The sequence below is a fragment of the Lissotriton vulgaris genome, chromosome 6, assembly GCF_964263255.1.
Source record: "Lissotriton vulgaris chromosome 6, aLisVul1.2, whole genome shotgun sequence".
Lineage (NCBI taxonomy): Eukaryota > Metazoa > Chordata > Amphibia > Caudata > Salamandridae > Lissotriton > Lissotriton vulgaris.
In genome coordinates, this window is record NC_141694.1 from 758,657,728 (window position 1) to 758,681,770 (window position 24,043).

Here is a 24,043-nt window from a genome sequence, read left to right on the forward strand (position 1 = left end):
ATGGGGCCTTTGAAGGCTCATCTTGTTGCATCTCTGGCACTTCTACGCCCTTGTCCTGTGTTGTCTCCTCCCTGAGGGACCTTCCGTGGTGTTGAGTGCATTGCACGGGGTTCCCTTTGGTCAGTTGAAGTTGGGGGACTTGCTGTTTTTGACGTTATGTAGGTTTGGGTGCTCTTGCGTGCCCTTCCTCCTTTTCTACCTGCTTGTGCTCTTTATTTAGTTAGAGGAGGTGATGCTTCCTGTTGATTCCTTTGCATATTTTTGGTTGTGTAGCGTGCCTTGGTGTATATTGTCTTGCACAGCTGTTTTTTCTGTGGTGGCTTATTGTTTGTCATTTTGGCTGCCCCGTCGGGGACTGTTGCCATCTCTTCTACTCTCAATCAGTGGATTTGGGCAGCTCTCCTTTTGGTGTCTGTTTCAGTCAGTGGTTCCCTCACGTCCGATTCGGGGGCGTTCTACTCATTTTGTGGCTGTGTCTTGGACCGCCTTTCAGGTTGTTTCCATGGGTTTTTTGCTGGACAGCCACTTGGTCTTCACCTCATGCCTTCTTTTCTCATTTCCGGTTTGAGGTTGATGCTTCTGTTGCCTTTGCTTCTTTGGTTACGTACTCAGTGGTTTCTTGAGGTGTGTCTTTCTCCGTTGTTGTCGCTGAAGTTTTTTCGTTGGACTGCATTCCGCGTGTGGGCTGTGTTTCCTATCCATGAAGCTGATATTGCTTTGGTATCTGCTCATTAGTAATTACTGTGGTGAGGAAGACTGACGAGGAGGTAATGCCCTGGTTACTTACTGGTAATCTTCATTACTCCGAGTCCTAGTCTTCTTCACCACAGAAAAGCTTCCCTTCCCTCCCGGCCCTTTGTTATGTCTTCATGTATACAGCTTTGGTTTACAGGTCGTGGTGTGGATCTTGTATCCTTTTATGTGATTGGTGGTTGCCACTTGGGGCCATATTGGAGGGATATGGAGAGTAGTATGATAACTTTTGCTTGGAGTTTCTGTAGGAGCAGAATGCTCATTAGTAATTAATGTGGCGAGAAAGACTAGAACTCGGAGTAATGAAGATTACCGGTAAGGAACCGGGGCATTACCCGGGACCTATTTTTCAAGGGGGGAGGGGGCTGCGTGGCCCCCTCTAGAAGCCTCATTAGGCCCCAGGAAACCTATCTCCTTGGGCCAAATTCTAAGAGAAGGGGTGGATTCACCTCCCAGAGACTTAATAGGCCTTGGGGAGCATATACACCGGGCCAAAAGCAAGTAAAAAGGGGAGGAGGCCTACACAACACCCTTCCCTTGGATTTTTAGGCACCGGGGCCCCATCCCACAGGGATACATTTTACAAGAAAGGGGAAGTGGCATGTGGCCCCCCTCCCTGAACCCTCTTGGGGCCCTGGAACCCCATCCTAGTTGCCAAATCCCAATAAAAAGAGGAAGAGCTGTGTGGTCTCCCTCCCTGAGCCCAAGTAGGACTTTGAGGCTCATTCCCCGTGGAAGAATTTCATTAAAAAGGGGACGGATGGCATGGCCCCACCTCGCTGTGCCTATTCTGGCCCTAGGTACCCCATTCCTCAGGGCCTCTCCAATTTATAGCAACACTTATATTAAGGGTAGACCCCCTCCCTGAGGCGATTCAGGCCCAGGACACCATCCTCCAGGGCCAAATTCAATTGAAAAGGAGAGGGGCTATGTAGCTCTCTCCCTGAAACATATTAGGCCCTGGGTACCCCAAACCTGGGGCCAAATTCAATTCAAAAGGTGAGGGGGCCACTGAGCCCTGAGCCTTATTCGGGCCATGGCAGTCCATTCCCTGGGGACGAATTGCATAACAATCGGGAGGGAGGCCATGTGGCCACCTCCCAGAGCCTCATCAGGCCCCAAGGACCCAAATACCCTGAGCCAAAATGATTAAATAATAGAAAGGGTAACACAGCCCCCTCCCTGAGCCTTATTAGGCCTTGGGGACCTCATCCACTGGGACCAAATTCCATAAAAAGTGAGGGCGCCACACACCTCCTCTTCAACAAGCATTATTAGGCCCAGGGGACTCCATCCCTGGGACCGAGGTCCATTCGAAAGGGAAGAGACCCATTCAGTCCCCCTTCCCAAGCTTCTTAACCCCTCTCCCTGAGTGTGTTTCGACCCTCATCCCCCATGGCCAAAGTACAAAATTAAGGGGGGGATATAGTCCCCCCTTCTCAACCCTTACTTGGCCTGGGGGATCTCTTCCCCAGGGCCACAGGTGGGTGCCCCAGTGCCCACCTGGGACACCCAGAAAGCTCAAGTTGTGTGTTTAGTTTGAGTACATTTAACATAAATAAATACAATAAAGATATAGTCATATCAGTGTTGATGGATTAAAAATGAAAAAAGCAAAACATTCAAAGCTCCATATTATGAAAATATCAGAGATAACTAAGCCATAATGGTGTGTGTTGGGGTGCATTTAGACGTATGCACTGGGTGTAAACCTGAACACTGCAGCTGGTAATTCCACTCCAGCAAATCGTCTTGAGATGGAAATAAGGACTGTTTTAAAAAATGCATTAAATTAGTCTACTAATAAAAAACTTCAAAAAAACATTTGGGCTTGAAAAACCGTGTGTCAGTGTGAAGAGTAAGTTCCTCTTCCTCATGAGTGTAGTGGTCTGTATACTAGAGCCTGGATCTGGTTCAAGGCATCCACAGGGTTAAGTAGTCCAGTGGTAAGAGGGGTGAGCCCATGATGTTGGGCGGATGTATGTCTTTTCAGTGGCAACCATAGGCAGGTGTGTGTAAATTAATAAATTATTTTTAACACAAAGCACTGCCCATTTGAATAACCTCTACAAAACAAGGCAGAAACCTAACTCATTTCCAAAATACATTTCAAATTTGCCCTAATAAATTTTTTTACAGCATTACAAAAAAACATGACACACAATGCAGGAATAAAGAAGCACAATATGCTTCTTAATCTTCCCCAAACTACATACAGCAGTCTATCTTTATTAAAAAAATCATTACTCACCTTTAAAAATGCTTTGGAAGATGTAGAACAGTGTCAGTCACACACACCAGATTTTCTTAAGCAGAATCTCTGAATAATGCTTCTGTCACTGCAGCCTCAGAATAATGGCACCGATTACCTCTCATTTCAGACCCATATTCTTGTACATAACCAATCAAAATTCTTCCCACACAAATTCAAAACCAAACTGCACACTGTAATTGGTTGTACATTTCAAAACATTGAAACTCACATAATATTCACCCTTCCCCCCAATTCTCATTCACCCTGTTACCATGGTAACTCCCACCTTACCCAGCACACAGTTCAAAAGTTCATCATACTATGTTGCAAAAGAATCCAGCAAGGGTGTTTGACCTCTCAATGTACTAGCTAATCATATGCAATGTATCTTTCAATGACTTTTTCACAACCTATTAAATGACTTCTTTAAAAAAAAAAAACATGCACCCTAATTTTCAGTGGTGAATTTAAAGAAATCCCCAATCTTTTCTTGTTTTTCAAGTGTACTGAATCTCAACCACTTTTTTCATAATTCCTACTTTCAAACTGCCATTTCATTTCCACAACTCATCTGAATAGAAGCGCATCTACCTTCAAGATGCGAAAAGTCTGGTTTGTGGGTCATAGTTTTGTCTACTGGAGTGAAAAATTTGCAAGTAACAGAGGTATTTACAACCTTGATTTTCCAAATGTGGACATTGAGTGTTTTTGACAGAGAGGATTAAAAAGTCACCAATTGATACCATTGATAAAATCCTTTATGCATCTACCACAGCCTGACCTCATAATTGTGCACTCTGGTGGCAATGACCTGGGCACTTTGATTGGGTAGGTCTGGAAATGCTTTTAAAGGACATCTTTGGGCAATTGATGTCACTTTTCTTCAAAAACTGCCTTGGTATTTTCTAATCAGACCCTCCAGGATATCGCGATCTCGCGATTTGCCGCAAAATCGGCACTTTTGTAAAAATGCCGCAATTTTTGCAAAAGTGCCCGCGAAATTTGCACTTTTGTAGAAATCGCAGCATTTTGACAAAAGCCGCTATATCCTGGGGGTTCTGGGGCCACTTACGCTGTTTATTGGGGCGGGCGGGAAGGATACAGAAGAACTAAAGAAACACTTTCCGGGCTTAATGGGGCATTAGCAGCTCACTGTGACGGGCTTTGAAGTGCCCCTCCCGCCTCTGGCTGGAGACTATCCCCGTGACTGGGGCGAGGTGCCGCCCTCTCCCCTGGAGCCGAGGGTCATGCAACATGTGCAGCCAACATTCCAAAGGGGAAAATCTACATGGGAATCGCATTTCAATCAATCAGTCACAGGCCTGCTCTTTACATGAGTCCGGTTTGTTAGAATTCCAATGATCAGTAGAAATGCACATGTATTTGACGTTAGCCTTTGAATCACAGAGAAATGCACAATCCAAAACCTTTAAAAGAACGAGGCAACAAGTGGGCTAGGGAAAACATCTACCTTATTAGTGTTTTGCTGAAAAGCAAATTTGGAAGTTCCGGGAAGTGTGACCATAGGATTTTGATTTTCTAATGGCGAATACATTTTGCTGTTAATTTTTGGGGTAGCCTATTTTGTGTGGGGTTTGTTTTTAGGTGCAAATCTGGGCCTAAATTTGCCCAAATCACTCCTGACCAGCCACATTCCGCAAGGAAAAAATCATACCAAATAGAACAAACCGAGCCCGATTACTAAATGTCCAGGAAAGAAGAAGATCAAGGCAGATGTAGTGCAGACTTTCTACTTATTTAGAAACATAACATTTCTATATAAAATGGTCTACATAATGCCTGTGACAGCACATGAGAAAGGAAAGTTAGCTTATTTGTTTTTTTTACAAATATCCAGAACGTACCTCAATGGATATGATAAACATGCCAACCTGACCCTTGTTGAGTGTACCAGCGCTGAGACTGAGATTTTGTTCTACAAGGCTTCTCCTGCGAGATCCCGACAGACACTTTCCTCATAGTAAAGCTGAGGGAACAGACAAACTACTGCTACATGCATCGTTCAAAAAAAGATAAAGTGCATGGTTAACGAAAAGCTCATGTGCAGAGGTTATTGAGAGAATGCATGCATGAATAATAGAGAGAACAAGCAATTGATTGACAGATGCATGCTGCCAAGACATAACAGGTGTGCAGAGTGATGTCATCATGTGGCCTAAGTTTAAATCAAAAGAGGCGGCAAGCAAATTAAACATAGCCACAGGTTCACAAGTGGGCTGTTATCTTTAAGCATATGAATTACTTAAACCTACAATCAAGAGTGTTTCTATGGAGGAATGCTTACAATAGTATACATACACAGCTTCATGTTGTTAAATAACTAAAAAAACTAAGATATCTGTGTTTGGTGTAGGAAAAATGGCCAAATAAAATGCCGCAAAATTGCCGCTAAATTTCCATATTTGTGCCGCTAAATTTCCATTTTTGTGCCGCTAAATTTGCTAATCCATGCCGCTATATCCTGGGGGGTCTGTAATATATGCCAACGGCAAAAATGGAACAGGTCCAACAAATTTTGTCCACAGATTGAGAAAGCAAGGAAACATGTGAATAAATCTGTTTCTGCTTTCCTCAGAGACTATGGTATGGGTTCCATTTACCACAACAACTTGCGTTACAACATGCAAGGCATCTATAGGAGAGATGGTGTCCATTTTACAGATGAGGGGAATAGAGTCTTCCTTTTGAATTTTAGACTCTGCATTGGTACCTACTTGTAGGTACAAAAAACACCCACATAACAAAACAGCTCTTTTCAGAGCTACCCTACCTCTAAGCACTCTAAATTATTTTTTAAGTATAATTTTTTACACTGTTTTTCTCCGTGGTGCGCTTAGGGTGCGCGCACCGGAGAGTGCACATGGGAACGCACCCAGCGTTCACCCCGTGAAAATTTCAACAACAAAAAATTGTTTTTGGGCACTTCAGAGTCCTTCTAGGCCCCCTCTAAAAACCTAGAGGGTCAGGGGGTGTGCTCCCTTTTAATCATTTCCACCTTATAATTTTTACCTCATGTGTCTCGATTCTACCGAGACACAAGATGGCGGACTCTCCGGACTGTTTTCAATGTTGACAGACATCCGACAACCAATCAGCTTTCCACTCGCGCACTCCCATAGCGCGCCTGGTGCGCCCCCCGGTACGCGTACCGGTGAGCGCTTGGAGCGCGCCTATAGATATTTATGTGTTTTTGAAGTTAATTTAAAAAAAACACTGGAGCAAATTTAAACAAATATGGAAAAGGCCCTACTACATACCAGTCCCTACCATTTTGCCAAGTTTGGTGTAATTCCATTCAGCATTACGGGCTGTAGCCGTGTGTAAATGTCCTATGACAAACTGCATGGGGAAAACACATTTGAAACTATTGAAAATTAGAACTAATCAAAATGTTACTTACGTTTTGAATTTGTATGTGATGAAGTATGATTGGTTATGTATATATCTTAAATGAGAGGAAAACACTGCCATTTTGTGATACTCCTGTCTGAGGTACTTTTGAGAAGAATATTAGGTGCTCAATTTCTGAACTTGGAATTACACAGTTTTAACTCTTCTCCTACTTACAAAAAGGTGAGTTGTTAGGTAAACATCGTTTACCACGAAGTTTTAACAACGCGGTACCTTTAGCACGCATCCCTTACAACGCAAGTCGTTACCACGACTTGCGCTGGAGGGCGCTAAAAGATTACAAATAGTAAATTTACTATCCCAACACCTTCCCGAGGGTCCACGGGGACTGGTGTTAGAATAGTAAATTATACTATTCGAAATCCGCCCCACCAACGCAAGTCGTGGTAACGACTTGCGTTGGTGGGGCGCCATACATCCGACTTGTTAATATGTAAGATGAACTATGTTGTACACTTTAAGATAATTTGGAAAATGTTTTCTGTTAGCTATTTACAGTCATTCTGTTATAATTATGGATTTAGATAGACTTCACCACATGCAGTGCTTTATATTTCTATTTCCTGCCTCATACTATACACTACCAATTAATTTAAAAAAACTAAATACTTGATTAAGCTACTTTTATATTATGTATTTATATAAACGATAAATGAAATTGATTACTTTTTTCTGCAATTTACAGCAAGAAATTTGAAATTAAAATGGAGGAGACCAAAGAAATTTCTTTTGAAATTACAACAACATATCTTGAAATTGAAAATGTCATGTATATTGAAAGCACCAATTTAACACAAGGAGGAGATGACATTAATGACTTTTTGGATGAATCTCTAGATGAAGAATTAATTGAATGTTTGGAAACAATAGAATTCCAAGAAACATCAATGAACACTTTTCATGAGGAGATTAATTATATGGTTGAAGAGGAAATTCCAGATGAGGACATGCTACAAGTTCTATTAAATTTGGAAAATTCGGAACAATAAATCATTAATTACAAATTAAAAATTAGTTGACATGTTATTCATTTTTATTTCTACTTTATGAGGTAGAAGTGAAGTGATTGTAGTATAATGTGATACTTACAGTATAGTGCAAACTTTTTATGTTACATAGTAACTTTACTCATATTTACTTCTCTTCTCCCACTGTATTTTTACCAATGTAAATTTGACATCTCTTCTTCATCTCCTGCCTCCTTTCTCTCATTGTCTGTCTCTGATACACCCTATCGCCGCCATTTTGTGTAGTTACAGAAGAGAGTGAAATATAATAGTTCAAAACGTGAAAAGGGAGCAGGGTAGACTGCCCCTCACCCGCTAGACCTTCTCAGGGGATCCTAAAAGGATCTCTTTCTGCTTTCCTGAAAGACTATGGTATGAGTTCCATATACCACAATAACTTGCATTACAAATTGCAAGATATCTACAGAAGAGACGGTATACATTTCTCAGATGAGAAGAACAGAGGGGCATATTACCAACAACTAGCGATAATTTTTGTCTCTAACTTGTTTAGAGACAAATATTATCGCCGCAAATCGGCGATTTTTATCGCAGATAAACCTTGCTATTAGCAAGGTTTATCGCAAATGCGATAAAAAACGGCCGCAATGCATGAATATCGCTGAAAAGTCAGCGATATTCATGCATTATCGAGCAAATGCTCTTAGCCATGTTATCCACCTCCCATTGGATAACATGGCTAAGAACTGCTCAGGGCAGGTGTTAGCTTTTGGAGATATTCGCGCTTAGCGCGAATATCTCCAAAAGTTGGTAATAGGAGATAGCGATGTTAGGGACTGTTTCCAGTCGCTAACATCTTGGCACGCCCACTTTGCATGTCATTAGTGATAAATATCACTGACATGCAAAGCGGGGCCCAAGATGGTCGCTATCTCCTATTAGCTGTCACTAACTGGTGTTAGCGACAGCTTGGTAATAGCTTGGTAATAGGGAGATAATTTTATCTCCGCTTTCTTGGCTTTTAAAGCCAAAAAAGCGGAGATAAACCCCCTTGATAATATGCCCCAGAGTCTTTCTCTTGAATTTTAGACTGCATCGGTACCTACTTGTAGGTACTTAAATCACCCACATAACACAACAGCTCTTTTTCAGCTTCCCTACCTCTAAGCAATCCAAATTCTTATTGAAAACTATTTTCTTTCACTGTTTTACCCTGTGGTGCACTCAGGGTGCGCGTACCCGGGAGCGCTTACCCCGCGAAATTTAAAAAAAATAAAATACTTTTTTTGCCCTTCAGGGTCCTTCTAGGCCCCCCTCAGAAAACCTAGGGGGTCATAGGGTGTCTACCCTGCCCCCTTTTAATCATTTCCCCCTTTTTATTTTCACCTGACACAAGATGGCGGACTCTCCGGACTGTTTAGAATGTTGACGGTACGCGTACCGGTGAGCGCTGGGAGCGCGCCTATAGATATATATGTGTTTTTGAAGTTAATTTTCGTAAAAACCACTGGAGCAAATTTCACCAAATATAGCAAAGGCACATTTGCGTACCAGTCCCTACAATTTTGCAAAGTTTGGCGTAAATCCGTTCAGCGGTTCGAGCTGTAGACGTGTCAGATTGTCCTATGGAAAATTGCATGGGGAAAACACGTTTTGGGACCCCCTGTTTTCTCATCCCCCACTTCACGAATCCCCCCCGAAACTTTCAGGGAAGGAGCGGAGCGGAGCTGGCCAAAATTTTGGAAAATTACACGCAAATTCCTCAACGGCACCAAAGTTATTCCCAAAAGAATGTTACGGATTTCCTATAGTAGCTAGGTCCTAACTATAACTACCTACTGGCGACCGCCAGTAGGGAATATATATATTGATTTTTTAACACATATATATATATATTCACTGAAAAAACCATAGGTTATAGACCATATATAGTTAGGAATTAGCATTTACAAAACCTTATTTTACTCGCACAAAACCATAGAAATTCGCATATATAGTTAGTTGCAATAACTATATATCGCGCACCCGCAATCCACTGCTGATGATGTCACATATTACATCATTCATGACATGGTCCGTGACATCACTGATGACATCACTGATGACATCACTGATGACAACTCATTTGACATTACTGATCACATCACTGATAATATCATTCATGTGATAATACGATGAACCTCTTCAGACTCTAATAAAACCCTAGATACAATCAGTGTAAAAAGACACTCACAGATTGTCACTCATCCATGGAGTTACTCACACATCTAGTCAGTCATGAAAAGAATCAATCACTCCTCCATTTCCTCAACTATACAGTTATACACACCTTACTAATTCAAACATATTCTAACACATATTTACTCTCTTATACAATCTCTAATACAAGTTCACAATGATTCATAAAGCCACTCTCACATTCACTGGCTCTTATGCTCAGGTATTTATATATGTCAACTCTCACATGTACTGTGTTTTACATATGTACTTACTTTGACATGTAGCACTGAGATAACCATTCACTCACCAATACACTCATGCACACAGTCAACTGCCCATACAGCTGTTTCCACATGCACGTTTGAACCCATACATCTAGTGAATCAACTGCTCACACATCTATGCACAGAGTCATACACCTCCCAGCCACCCACACACATACTCAGTCTCCCATACAAATACTTGGGCAACCAATCATTAACCCATATAGTTACTCATATAGCTACTGATTAACACATGCAGCAGTTTACAGAACAACAGACATAATGATGCACAAATTAAGACAGTTTAGTCACTAACCCATGCACTCAGTGAAACACATTTAATCACTCTCTCATACAGTCAGTCATGCACCTACTAAATCCTTCATCCATACACTTATACATCCACTCATTCTTCAATATGTAAGACATATTTTAACTTTACAGAAACATACACACACTGGCTGATGTCATCAGTGATGTCATCAGTGATGTCACTGACCATGTCATGAAAGATGTAATATGTGACATCATCAGCAGTGGATTGCGGGTGCGCGATATATAGTTATTGCAACTAACTATATATGCGAATTTCTATGGTTTTGTGCGAGTAAAATAAGGTTTTGTAAATGCTAATTCCTAACTATATATGGTCTATAACCTATGGTTTTTTCAGTGAATTTCAGTGGTTTTTTAATAGCAAATATCAAAAGCTGTAAAATGTCAAGTACGTGGTAGGTAAAAACATTTTACGTTGTCGCGTAATGCGTCATATGACGTGCCGCGTTAGCGCACCCGGAAGTGCTCCGGTGCGCAAGGCGCAGCTTCCCGGAAACGATCCAGAGCGCGGCGCGCAGCGCGTAACGTAAGCATAACAGGTTATGTGACTTGTTAATAAAACTTTTCAATGGTTAATTTTACTTTTGTTATTCTAATGATGAAAGGCTTGGTTATATGACCTAAAAATAACGCTTTTCATTGCTTTCAAACATTTTTTTTTCCCAAATGATAAAAGCCCCACCTTTTTTTTCTCACTCTGACTTGTAAAGCAAAGGACCCAGATGCATTTACAGTTTATCACTTACAATGTTCCAGGCTAATGTATTTTCCCGGGAAATTTACAACTGTCCTGCAAGTAAAATATTCCTTTTTTGAGAAAAAGGGCGTTTCTTCGTCCCATGAGGGAGCCGTTGAGCAAAAGAGGCTCGGCCTGCTGTCTTATTAATACATAATACACTGTAGAAGAACGTAACGGGCGACCCATTAGATTGCAAGAACTAAGGTGTCTACCATTTACGGAATCGGTGGACGTACATTTTATAATTAAAGTACGACAGGGCCAGTTACAATAAAATTATCTAGATATACATTTGCGGGCAAGTACCATGGGTGACGTTAATTCGAACTTTCAATAGTACAGTAATCAATAACACATCAGAACTTAATATCAATAGGGATGTCAAAATGTTCAATCAATTCTCGTCCCTGCTCGCCATGTACTTCAAAACTGCATACGTATCTCATGATTTCAAGGTTGGGCAACCAGTACACAACAAGGAGTTACGAGTCCCATTTATACCGGCGCCATTTTGGGCGCGGCCGGGCAGGTCCAGGATATAGTCAAACATAACAAATGAGGCTGACATCTCTGAAGCAGTTGACGCACAGCAGGACATAGCAAATAAACATGAAATCTCTGAAGCTGTTAACTCACTGCAGGACAAAACAAGTGAACCTGAAACTTCTGGAATAATTGTCGCTCAGAAGAACAACACACAGAACTCTGTAGTGTCTGAGGAAAGTAAAACAGAAGGGCACTGCAGTTTCAGACACACTTAACACTAATGACTTAACAAAGATATCGTCTGTCTATGAAGCAGCTGTCATGTTCACAGAATTGACAAAGAAGTGTGCAGACACCAATGCTATTAGGAAACACAAGGAAATCCCTAACGCATCAGCATTCTCGGAAGAGGTTGACACAGATGACATCTTAAGGAACAAAGAAAGACAAATTAAGGATGAGGAAGTTGTCACTTTAGTTTTTTCATCAGCTAGCGACAGCAACAAACACATTGTAATGGAGATTAGAGAGGCTACGGATGGGTAAATAAATTATCAAAAGAAATGGCGACTCCCCCTTTTAGCAGATTAGCTAAATCTTTGCGTAATTTGGGCATAAAAGTTATATTATTGGAAGTAGATGGTTATAGTTCTGGTTAATTTCCATTCAGAGTGTCCTACACAGCACCACTCTAGGTAAACACTACTTTATGTAAAACCTGGGACATAGCACTCATTGGAATGTCTGTGATCTTTCCTGTTAAGTTGCATCATAAATTATTTTAACCATTCCATATAAAGTCATGCATAAAAATGAATAGACAGACACAAATAACATGTGTATCCAAAAACAAAATACAGATTTCGGCCTTATTTATTACCTCTAGTTTTCAAAGGCAAATTTCTGTGGAAAACATGCACATTAAGGGTTGCCTTTCCTTAAACCTTTGTTTTTTAAAAAAAATTGGAAGAAACAAAAAGTCTTCCCTTCCATAAATAACCCAAGACTTTTATTTTGTTATGGCAAGGGAACAAAATAGAGAATAAACTATAGTTGGTCACCATGGGGTTTAAAGAAGGGATGGTTCTTCACCTGGGTGCCGTCCACAACTCAGCACGTTGTGCTGCCTTGGAACTATTCGCACAACAGACCGCTACTGACCATTGTTGCTTCTGTTTTAATAAAACATTTTTAAGGTGTTTACTGTTTTTGTTGCGATGTATATATAAGTTATTAAAGTGTTATAATCCTACTACTTTGTTGGAGTGCTATATATTTTTAATGTGACACATAATTGTGAAGACTTTGATGTACAAAATGGCATCCCTGGAATCTTCCGCTTCAGGCTCGGTCCCACACACCCTTACAGTGAGAATCCCCTCCCCAATCACAATACAGGATCGTTATCAGATAGTAGGAACGCATGTGGTGTGACGGATCACATGGGGTGGGGGCCTTGATCTACTGTAACTCCTTTGAAGAGGGGTGATTCTTTACAGTTGGGGCCATAAACTACATCCGCAGGGCTAGATGATAGCCTGGGACCGGCCTGGACAATCGGACACAGAGGAAGTCAGAGGGTGCGGTAGTGAATAGGGTGAAAGGGTGGTGTCGGGCGGGCACAGGGTGTGATTCTCAGGGAAGAGCAGCGCAGATGGGGGGAGGTTTATGGCCCATGCATAAGACAGAGAGCGGGGGTGACCAGTGCGTGGGGGAGATGCTTGCGAGGGTGGGGAGCCATGCTGAGGATTGCCGGCGTTCAGATTTACTCGCAGTGTCAAAATGGCGGTCAACACTTCCTGATTTCCTTCGAATCGAACGTTAACAGACGTCACGATCGGCGTCGTGCAGAGAGTGGGTCTGGTCAAGGCATCTAAAATGGCTGCCGTGCACGACAAAAGTGTGGCATTGGAAAAAAAGCAAGATGGCGCAGACAATGTTTATCAATACGGATTAATTTATAACAATTATTTTTAACAATATATTTACTCGCAGTGTCAAAATGGCGGTCAACACTTTCCTTCGAATCGAACGTTAACAGACGTCACGCAGCAAAAAAAAAAAAAAACGCTCACGCGCAGCCGCTGGAAGACAAGTATCAACATATATGAGCAACCTCAGCCACCCTCAGAAAACATAGGGGGTCACGATACGTCTCCCGTACCCCCTTATACCCATTTCTCAATTGTTTTTCCTCCATCTTGTACTTTAATTAAAACGAAACACAAAATGGCGAATTCCCGTTTCGCGTCCCGATTCGCGAACCGGAAAGCGCTTCTTCTGCAAAAAATCAAATTTTTTTTATTTGCCCCACGGGACCCTTTAATAACCCCAACATCCTTCCTAGGGGGTCAAGAAGGGTCCACCTTGCCCCCTTTCATTAAATTCGCCCTTCGTTTTTCTCCTCTTCTTGTCTCTCGATCCTACCGAGAGACAAGATGGCGGCCGCACCGGACTGTTTAGAATGTTGACAGACGCCGGAGAGCCAATCAGCTTCGCTTCGCAAAGCTCCGTTACGCGAAAAGTACGTGAACTGGAGCGCTATCCGGGACGCTGTCACAGATATATCTGTTTTTTAAAACGTTAATTTCTCAAAATCTACTGGAGCACATATATTGAGACCCAGCAAAGGCACATCGGGCTAACAGTCCCTACAATTTTGCCAAGTTTCGTGTAAATCCATTCAGCCGTTCGAGCTAAAAGTGAGGCCAAACGCCCTATGGAAAAATGAATGGGAAAAACGCGTTTTGGGACCCCCCTTTTTTCTCGGCCCCCCCTTGACGAACCCCCCCCAAATTTTCTGGGGCTGATCAGAAACAAAATGTGCCATTTTCCTGAAAATATCAGTCGATTCCGTCCACAAACGCCAAAGTAATTAGATATAGAATTTTCAAAAGTTCCATAGAGAAAAAATCCTAACTATATATACCTACTGGCGACCGCCAGTAGGTAATGCAGAGTTCCAATTGCTGTCATTGGGTTTATTGTACTCGCCTGAAAGTACCTTCGACTATGCTGCCATTAGAATGGACATATACAGGGGCATAAGAAAATTAAAGTTAAATAAGTATCACCTTTTAAAAGACGAGGTGGGCCAATCTGAAAATATAGCACCGATCAACTCACCACCACTGGTGGATTCAACACCATTTCATAACCTCACGAGCCAGGACATACCGCTGCTCAAAAATCTGCAATCGCTTGTACAGATGGAGTCACAAATTGCAAGTGGAGCGGTACAAAGTTCTAATGACAATGAAAACTTTGGACAAAGCAGGAAATCCAAGCCCGCTTGACCTTTGTCCCAATTATGCCAGATATGATACCCTAACTTTCCATGATGTGAGGCACTTGTGCACATCAAGAAAGTTAAAACAGGGTTCAAACCCTACCCTCAAGCACCTGATAGAAATTATGGAAGAATATGGTGCTAAGAAAGCATATAACACAGGTCCTACAGATAATGCAGAAGAGGGACAGCTCCTCACAGTTAGTGATGAGGATGCTAATAACTACAAAGTCCTGAAGAGTGCTTTGATTGATGGGTTTGGCTTAACCACTGAGCAATATAGGTTGTTGTTCTGGGATAGCCAGAAGACACAGACTCAGGACTGAACTGATTTTGTAGATTGTGCTACTAAGGCTCTGGAGGGCTGGTTGTTGGGCAGCAAAGTACATGACTATACAGGATTGTATAATTTGATTATGAGGGAGCAGATCCTTAGTAATTGTTAAAACCAGCTTCTACACCAGCACCTGGTGGACTCTGATCTGACCTTTCCACAAGAATTGGGTAAGAGGGCAGATAAATGGGTCCGAACTAGGATTAGGCCTACAAATCAGGGTGGTGACCAGAAAAAAGATTCTACCAAGCCTCAAGAGAAAGGTGGGGATAAATCTAAGGACAAGTCCCCTACAGGGCCCCAAAACTCCACTGGGGGGGTCCCAAAACACTTCCTCTAACCCCAGGAAACCTTATAGCCATGTCTGTAAACAGCCTGTGGAAAACAACTACGGGTGGGCTCTAATCAGCAAGGCTGAGCCAGAATATCAATGAACAAAAGAAGGTGCCAGTGCTGATGTAAATAATATTTAACCAACTAATGACCAAAACAGAACTCGAAGGAATCAAGAACGGGATTAACTATTTAATAGTTTTTTTATTTTAACAAAATTTAGGACAAGCAAAGATTCTCAATTTTTTCATATACAAAAGGACATATTTACAAAAGGACACAAGAAACTAAGGGAAAAGTTTGGAGTTCATCAGTCATACATATTTCATACATGTCACATACATTCAAAACACAATCATACAACTCAGGGACAGGGGAGGTGTGGGGTACAAATAGCAATACAATTCTGTACACTAAGATATACTACAAAATACACTCGGCAATAGGCCACTGTCTGCGGAGACTATTTACAGAAAGAATGATAGGAAACAGTCACTATATACTGTACAATCCTGAAATAGTCTACAAAAAAACTTTTTAACAGTAGAACTCGGTATTGTACTAGCGACCAAGAAAAAAACAAATGAACTCTTGTCGCTCTCGCAGACACCGTGTGGCAGGGGCCTACGCGTTTCGAATCCCGTTGACTTTCCTGGGATTCTCTTCAGGGCCTTATGTAGTATCTAAATGAGGATTAAATGAAACAAAACATACAAAAATTAGCAAACAGAAAAATGTTTTTTAAGTAATCAAGAGACCAAACATCAGTAAACCCCACCTAGTGACGTTCCGTATCTCGGGTTTCTTACCAGTGGAAACGAAGCCATGTGGTGGGAGTACCCCCAAAACTGTGGCGGGGTATACTTGGGGAACTCAGGTGGACTCTGGCCTAACCAGGTCCCCTAAAACAGAAATTCTAGTCTGTGAAGATGGCATGGGGTTTGCCAACTTTACTGATTGTCCCAACAATTTAGGCAAGTACAGACAGGAGCCCCTCATCAATGGCCAGAAATTTGAAGCCTATAGAGACACAGGGGCTAGCATCACTATGGTGACTAACAGTCTAGTCCCCTCAGGACAACTTTTACCTGGGTTCACCTACCAGGTGATCAATATTGATGGAGTGAAGAAAGATTATCCCATGGCAGTAGTACATCTCAGCTGGGGAGGTGTCACTGGCCCAAAGAAAGTGGCAGTGTCTACAAACTTGCCTGTAGATTGTCTACTGGGAAATGATCTAGAGATCTCAGTCTGTGCTGTGGTAGAACAAGTTCAAGTCCAAGTCAAGCCATTTTATTCGATTCATTAAAATCATAAAAGTATGCTATACACTATACAAAACATTATAAAAATGTATTATACAATAAAAAATACAATTAAAAAAACATTTAAAAGGACCACTTCTTTGTTAAAGACCAATAATCATGTACATAGACTTATAATATATGATTAGACATTTCCAGTAGAGCTGCCTGTCTGACCCTCCTACTTCTGACATACGCAACTAGAAAGCTGGCAACTCTAAAAAGTCATCTGTGATAAGGGTTAGAAACGATAGACAGATATAATGGCATTGCTAGTGACGAAATTACCAAGAAGTGGGTCCTGACAGATGATTTGCATAACTCCACTGCTTCTCGGTCTGCTTCGATTTGCCTAACAACATTTTTCTTAACCCACTCTAAGTCTGCTTTACATAAGGATTCAGGATGAAGGTAAATCTCTGGATGCCCCAGTTTCTCTGATGACATTTTTACATACGACAGCCACTGGATATCCTTCATTCTATCTAGTTTAATACAATCCTTTAGAATCCTATGATTTAGGGTAAGATTCGGATTCAACCAGATTCTAATCCATAACAAGATTGGGGCTATTTTAATTATATCGGAGATGTATCCTAAGCCCAACTCGAGATGAACAGAATGGGTCGCAGTGGATTGTGGGAGACCAAGGAGGGCACGGAAGAATTTATTCTCTTCTGTCTTGTCAAAGATGAAAAATTACAATATTGAATTGAACTGCAGTTTATATTAATTTCTGTCTGTAACCTGCTTGCAAATGAACAGATCCCACTTGTCATTTCAAATGTTGCTCCATGGTGCACGGCTGGTGCACAGAGAGTTAAAATCAAAGTTGTCTGAAATTCAGCTGAAAAACAGGAAAGAAAGACAGATGAGCTTGTGCGTGTCTACTTTGCTGAAACTCCAAATTGTTTAATGATTCACTAGCTTTCACCTCTATACCGGAGGCAGTTCAGTCAGTTCAGTGAACGTTTTCCAGGAATTGCTCGCTGACCTAGAGTGTGACATGTTTGGCCTGCCCTTGCCTTGTCGTCGTAGAGGGGCAAAGTGTTTACCCAGCACAGATAGCAAGTGCGTCATTGTATGAGAAAGCAGAAAACACGGGCCACTGCTGATAAGTAGATCAACATTGAAATGTACATTTCAAGATAACCAACGAGGGCAAGGCTGACACGGGCCTCTGCCGATAAAGTGGATCAACATTGAATATGTACATTTCAAGATAACTGGCCAAGGCAAGGCTGAAAAAGACACGAGATGGTGGTTTAAAGATTAACCTGTAGCTGCATGGTCCGATGTGTCGCAAATAATGTAAAATGTGAACGTAGACATATTTTTGAAATGCACCTTGATACTGTAATGTACACGTGGATTTAATCCTAGCATGGTCCCACCATGATGTAATAGTTAATGAATAACCTGTCAAGAGATTGTGAACATATATAAAGCCTGAATTCTCTCTGTGAAAGCAGATCACTTTGCAAACCTGCAAATTGTCTCAAGCTGCAGCTTTAATTGGCAATAAAGCCACTATTCTTTTGAAAACCTTGTATGTGTTCTTCATAGTCCCTATTAATAATTTTCATACTTTTACAGATGGTGCCGTGACTCGTGGGGAACTGATGGTCTCTGCAGAGGATACAGAGCTGCTGTCAGTGGATTCTTCAGGAGCCTTGAGGTCTCGGTGTATTCTGCGCAGCTACTGAGAGGACTTGTTTCCTGACACGCCCAGATGACAGGGCTCCCGTTGATAAGCCTTTGACAAAAGACACCACCAGCTTCCCTTGAGCCATCAGGTGATTTTGTTGCCACAGCAAAGAAGGACGCATACAACGGCATACTGAATGGTCTAATGTTCAGGTAGGCAGTGCTTCATTGCACTGAACTCAATATTGTCAATTGAAATAGTTGAAATAGTGTTTTTTCTACAATACATCAGAAAGTACAAACTGAGATCCATTAGGGGTCTCTAGGGGAGGTCTGAGGGTACCTTAAGATAAGTGCCTGAGGACTGTCCAACCTGTGAAAGATCTTAAGGGTCCCAAGGACAGGAGAAAGGGCCGTGGGTGGTCGCTTTCCTAAAAGGGATCATGGGTGGTCGCCTTTAGACATAGCATGCTTTTGAAAGACGTCTAAAAATTAAAAGTACATATGCATATTGTTGAAATAGGTCATACAACTGTATCTTGCAAAACGTTTTGAAAATAGTATAAAAAGTGTGTACAGTTGTGTATTTTAAAAGCACTTCAAAAAGAAATTACAAGTGATAAAAGAGGAAAGATAATTAAATTAGTAACTGAATAAAATTCAAAATGCTTAGCAAACTATTTTTGAGCACAGCTAAAGGCCGCAGGACAGCCTTAGATGTCACTCAACCAACACCTCCTCGTGGCACACCAGCATGGTATGTGGCACGGAAAAAAGGGTACCATACAGCTAGTCACTTAGATCAATGGACTCATTATACTAGAAAAAATCCTGATCTACAGTTTCCAGAATATGGAACATTTGACAGAGATAAAATGCTTTATTTAGAAGATTGTTTAAGGGAACGTGAAAAGAAAGGGAAGAAAGTACGTTTATTACAATGGGATGCATTTCATGCATGGCGATCATATGCCGCTAACAGATGGCCCGGGGAACCTGGGACAACGAAAGGGAAAGCCTTGGCATATGATAGGGAGAAGGCAAAAGAAAGATGTGTAACAAGTTGTAGGGAAAAAGAAATGGAAATGGATAAATGTCTTACAGTTCACAAGCCTATACCAGATGTGTACCCCACTCTACCTAATGCTCCCTTAGAACAGGAAGATACAGAAGACCCTGTAATAGAGGCATTATTAACAACGCCACCACCATACAGCCCACAAACAATGCAAACTACATCAGCACCACAAACAATGCAAACTACATCAGCACCACAGACACACACACCGCAATATACATCACCAACTAGTAAGACAGAACCTGTGTCACTACAAGACACGCCTCTCTCTACCTCTGGTAGACCAGGGTTAAGGCCAAAAATAACAGAAAAAGAACAGAAAATGATACACGAGTGGGTGATAGACATTATAAAAAATGGTACTTCTACATGGCGTACTGCAAAGAGTCGCTTCCCCCCAGAATTCACGCCTGCGCTTCAACGCAGTGCTTTGCATAAATTGGACAAGAAAAGTTACAGCTGGTTTAAAGACTGGGCAAAATGTTGGCCTGAGGAAGACGACTACCCCCAACCTGAAAGATTGACCCGTGCTCATAGTAACACAATATCAGCAGCAATAGATGATGTAGGGGCATCAAGTGCAGAAATATTAGAGGCTGTCCAGATATTAGCTGAATGGATAGATACACTTCTGGTGCTACAACAAAAATGTACAAAAAAGAAAAAAAGTAAAGAGGAGGAAGATAATGCTCTTTCCACTTCTAGGGCCTTGCCATTAAGAGAAGTACCAGGAAGTCAGGAAGGGAAGCCCACTATTAAAGTTCACACACCATGGTCAAATGTTGAATTACATAGATTTGCACTTCAGTTTCCAGACATTAGACAGGACAGAGAAGAATGGTACAGACAGACAGAAATAATACTAAGAGTTGGCACTCTCACGCTGGAGGACATTGAACAAATGTTTTCTATAATATTGCCACCAGACATTTGGGGAAAAATAAGGAGAGAGGATGATGAAGTTTTAAAAATAAAATGGGAAGATATAACATCAGTGACAAGGAAAGGAGGAGATGATATATCAGATGATATTAGAGACTTACCAGCAAAAATAATGGCTAAAGTAAATACACTGGTCCCCAGAAAACAAATAGACTGGTCAAAATTAAATGCATGCATTCAGGACACTGAAGAAACAGTATCTGGGTTTTTCGCCAGAATACAGAAAGTTTTCACAGCTTCAAGTGGTTTAGATACTGAAAAGGAAGCAACACAAAGTGCACTTGTCTCTTGTTTTGTAAATAATTTAAAACCATTGATTAAAAAAGGGATTCTAGAGTACAACCCTACTTGGTCATGCAAACCACTAACAGAAGTTTTACAATTGGCACAGTATTACGAAATGCTAGGTAAAAAGGAGTTGGAAAGTAAAAATAACAAATTAAAGGAGTTAAAAACTAAAGTTTTGATTCAACAGTCAAACCAGTATAGCGGCAGAGGACAAAGAGGCAGGGGTAGAGGAAGAGCCCGTGGAGGCCCACAAAGGTCATTTTCTACTCCCCCTACACAGCATACCACCACAAATGAACAAGCACACACACAAGGATGCTTTAATTGTGGGGGTCAGGATCACTGGAGAGCTCAATGCCCACACCCCGTCAAGCAGTCACAAAGAGGGGGTGGGATGGGAAGATCAAGAGGCCGGGGAAGGAGCATGGGAAGAGGTGGATATCAACAGCAAGGACGTGACTCACAGCATGGCCCTACAGAGTACCCCCCCAACACAAATTTCTTTGATAATGAACAAATACCAAAAATGCAGGTGCATCACCCTTATGATGGAATATATCAGGAAGGGCCCCAAGGGGAATGGGACTATTATGCACAATAGGGGGGCCCGAGAGAGTTAATACAGAGGATGGTAATCCCTGTAGATCCCACTGGACCATATGTGAGGGGTAAGATTGAAGGTACACCTGTGGAATTACTAATAGATACAGGGGCCACCAATTCCTCCTTGACCAAGAAAAAGTTTCCAGATGTTCCTCTCTCGGGAAAAATAAATAAGTCAGTGGGATTCACCAACATACTTGTAACAAGCCCAATTTCAGCACCCTTGAAATACAGCATAGGCCCAATTCAGGACACCCATTCATTCCTTATATCAGACAAATGTGCATTTAATTTGTTGGGATTGGATTTGCTAAAAAAGATGAATGCCACTATTAAGTGCACTGCAGACGGAGTTTTCTTGGAAGTAGATGGACCAATGACAGAGGAAATGGGCAACTGTTTCCTATCAATAGGAATACAAAATATTGCCGCACAAATAATGGATCAAATAGATTCAAGGATATGGGCAAAACACAAAAATGACACAGGGAAAATGAACATCACACCTGTCACTATTACAGTCAAACAGAATGTAAAATTACCAAGAATACCACAGTACAAAATTGCTCCAGAGGGTCTAAAGGGATTGCAGGATATAATAGCTGACTTACTGAAAGAGGGGATTGTTAAAGAAATATCAGGCAGTCCTTGTAACAGCCCTATCCTACCGGTCTTAAAAAAAAGTGATGGGAATACTAATGAAAAAAGTTACAGATTCATAGTTGATCTGAGGGAAATAAATAAAATAGTGGTGCCACAGTTCCCGGTTGTCCCAAATGTAGTATCAATATTGTCAACACTGTCACCAGAAATGGCATATTTTTCTGTAGTGGATTTGAAGAATGCCTTCTTCTCAATCCCAATAGATGAGGCTAGCATGTACCTCTTTTCATTCTCTATAGGCGGGAGAAGCTTCTGCTTCTGTAGGGTCCCCCAAGGGTTCACAGAAAGTCCGAGCATTTACAACCAGGCCTTAAAGAGAGAACTAGACACATTCAATTTATCACCTAACTCTGTGCTAATACAATACATTGATGACCTGCTACTTGGTAGCATCTCTGAGGCACAATGTACAACTGACACCATTAATTTGTTAAATTTCTTAGCTGAACGTGGTCACAAAGTTTCACCAGAAAAGATTCAATTTGTTCAACAGGAAGTGTCATACCTAGGACACATCCTGTCGAAAGGGCAGAGAAGATTGGATGATAAGCGCATTCAATTGATTCTACAGACACCAGTGCCACGCACCCAAAAACAGGTGCGAGCCTTTTTAGGTATGGCCAGTTATTGTCGACATTGGATTGCTAACTTCTCCTTGATTTCAAAACCTTTATTGGCCCTGACCCACAAGGACACGCCCGAACCCCTCCAGTGGTTGCCAGAACATGAACAAAGCTTCCTTGCCATTCGGCAAGCTCTCTGCTCTGCTCCTGCTTTAGGCCTACCAGACTATTCTAAGTCTTTCCAACTCTATGTTCATGAGTCTGACGGGAGTGCTCTTGGGGTTCTATGCCAGCAATTTGGTGACCACAAAAGACCATGCGCATATTTCTCTGCCACCTTGGATACTGTAGCCAAGGCTTTACCTTCCTGTATACGTTCTGTTGCAGCAACCGCCTTAGCACTACAACGTGCAGAAACGATAATAATGGGACATGAAGTTGATGTCTATGTTCCACATGCCGTAGAGCTGATACTAAATAAGACACGTACGCAGCACCTCACAAATGCCAGGCTCACGCAGTATGAGATCTGTTTATTTGCAGCACATGTGACACTTCACAAATGCAATGTGCTTAACCCTGCTACTCTGTTACCTATTCCCACTGATGATCTAGTGGACACAGACCATGATTGTATTTTGTTAACTGAAGAGCAAACAAAAGGGAGAATCGACATGACAGACATGGCCTATGCAGATGCAGAGGGAGAATTATGGGTGGATGGTTCTTGCCTTAGAACAGAGGATGGAAATACATCAGCAGCCTATGCAGTTGTAACAAATAAAACTGTAGTTGAGTCCTGTAAGATACCTGAGTTGTCTGCACAGGCAGCAGAACTTGTGGCTCTCACACGAGCTTGTGAATTATCTGAAGGAAGGTGTGTTAACATATATACAGACAGCCAATATGCCTTTAATGTGGCACATTCCTTTGGAAGACTCTGGAAGGAAAGAGGTTTCATTACCTCACAAGGCACAAAGATACAGCACGGAGTGCTTATCACCAAATTACTTAACTCCCTGGCACTTCCAAAGAAATTGGCCATAGTTAAATGCAGCGCCCACAGAAAAGTAACAGACAAGGTAGGCCAGGGAAATGCATTTGCTGACATAACAGCCAAACAAACAGCAAGAAATAATTCAGCACTTGTACTAACTGTCCAAGAATTACCAGATGAAGTGAAGTCACTAGATCTAACAAGTGAAGGTATAAGACTAATGCAGCAAGGAGCAACCACAGAAGAACAGATGAGTTGGTCAAAGAATGGGTCATTTGTTCAAGGATGTTGGATGAATGACGCCAAGGATAAATACATGTTACCAGACAGGATGGTCTACTCTATGTGTTTGGCCATGCATGGCCCAGCACATATATGTAGAGATGCAATTGTAAATTGCATGGACAAGTTCTGGGTGAACAAGAACATAAGAAAAATAGCACAGGAGATATGTCAAACATGTATGGTATGTGCACAGTACAATGTGGGTAAGACTGCTCCAGTACCCAAAGGCCACTTTCAGAAACCAACAATGCCATTTGAAGCCCTGC